The sequence below is a fragment of the Triticum aestivum genome, chromosome 7D, assembly GCF_018294505.1.
Source record: "Triticum aestivum cultivar Chinese Spring chromosome 7D, IWGSC CS RefSeq v2.1, whole genome shotgun sequence".
Taxonomy (NCBI): Eukaryota; Viridiplantae; Streptophyta; class Magnoliopsida; order Poales; family Poaceae; genus Triticum; species Triticum aestivum.
Window position 1 is genome coordinate 92,833,692 of NC_057814.1, and position 1,936 is coordinate 92,835,627.

A 1,936-nucleotide genomic window follows, 5' to 3' on the forward strand; every position below is an offset into this window, starting at 1 on the left:
GCCCATCAACCGGTACAATGCAATGAGTATGGACAATCGGTAAACCCAACGTGCAAACGTGCGGCACTCGTCTCTCGGCGTGACAGCTTGGCACCGTCTGATTGATTAGGTCATGTTGCTCACGTAGGCTCAGAAACGCGAGGATACGAAGACGTCGGGTTATGCATATGTCCTGGAGTACTACAATCCTTCCCATCAGGGTACCCTTCTGCGTCCCCCGCTCCCCTCTTGGGCCGGCCCATGTGCGGGGCGGGAAGCACCTTGTGTTTTTTTTGCTTTTCTCTATTTTAACTTTTTTCCTTTTTAAAAATAATCCGGGATTTCAACAAAAAGTTGCAAACTGTGAAATGCTTGTGAATTTAAAATTTGTTCATGATCAAAAAAACAATTTCAGGAAATGATAAATGCTCGCGGATTAAAACAATGTTTACCAAATTGAAAAACAGTTATTGAATTCAAAAAATGTTCACAATTTTAAAAGTATGAACATTTGTCTTACTTTGATGAGAATTTTCTAATAATGGTGACCATTTATTGTATTTGATGAATAAAATTTGAATTTGAGGAACATTTTTTGAACTTGATGAACAAAATTTGTAGTCAAGAAAAAACAATATGAAAAAAATGGATGAACAAATTTTGAATTCAATGAACAAATTTTGAATTTGACGAACAATTGCTGAAAATTTATGAACAAATTTGGAATTTGATGAACAAATTTTGAATTTTGATGAACATTTTTTAAATACGATGAAAAATTTTGAATTTCATGATCATTTTTGGACATTTTTTCCATTGTTGAACAGTTTTTTGAATTCGATGAACATAAAAGTGTTTGCAAATTTAAAAAGAAAATTCGCAAAAAAGTGAAAAGTGAAAAAGCACGTAAGTTCAGAAAAATGTCCATGATTCCAAAAAACTATTCACGAATTTGAAAAAAGATGTTTGCAAAATGGAAACGAAAAATAAAATTAAAACAAAATGTTCATGAATTTAAAGATTACTGCAAATTTAAAAATAAGAATAAAATGAAAAAAAACAAAACAAAAATAGGAAAAAAAACAAAAGAAAAAAAAGAAACTAGAAAAACCAGTTCAGGGAAGGATCTGGAACCTTCCCAAAACCAGTTTTTTCGGAAACACTTGTAACTTTATTCATACTCATAACAATTACAGGTACACTATTGGACCTAACATCCAAGAAAATACAAAGTAACTCCTATGACTAAGAATTACAGTGAAATCTCTTATAAACACATTCTTCACAGCGTCAATCTCTGCTCGAAGAAATACTCCAGAGACTTTGGTAAAGAGGCTGCAATTGGACCGGAGCAACGATGTTGTCACTCCTTCACCGCACGAACATTACCATTAGTGGTTTTTGAAATCGCCTTGAGTCGCCCATCCAAAAAGATTGGAAGTCTTGATTGATGAACGTACTTGGGCCAGGGATGATGTGACGCCCCCGATTCAATCGTACATTAATCATACACGCAAACGTGTATGATCAAGATCAGGAACTCACGGGAAGATATCACAACACAACTCTAAAAATAAATAAGTCATACAAGCATCATAATACAAGCCAGGGGCCTCGAGGGCTTGAATACAAGTGCTCGATCATAGACGAGTCAGCGGAAGCAACAATATCTGAGTGCACACATACGTTAAACAAGTTGGCATAAGATGGCTAGCACAAACTGGGATACAAATCAAAAGAGGCGCAGGCCTCCTGCCTGGGATCCTCCTAAACTACTCCTGGTCGTCGGCGACGGCTTGCACGTAGTAGTAGGCACCTCTAGTGTAGTAGGAGTCGTCGTCGGTGGCGTCTGGCTCCTGGGCTCATCGGTGGCGTTTGGCTCGGCAGCGGAGAAGAAGCAGCAGCGGCGGCGACGCGGGGAGGTCAGCGCGGGGGCTTGCGGGGCGCAGCCGGCGCG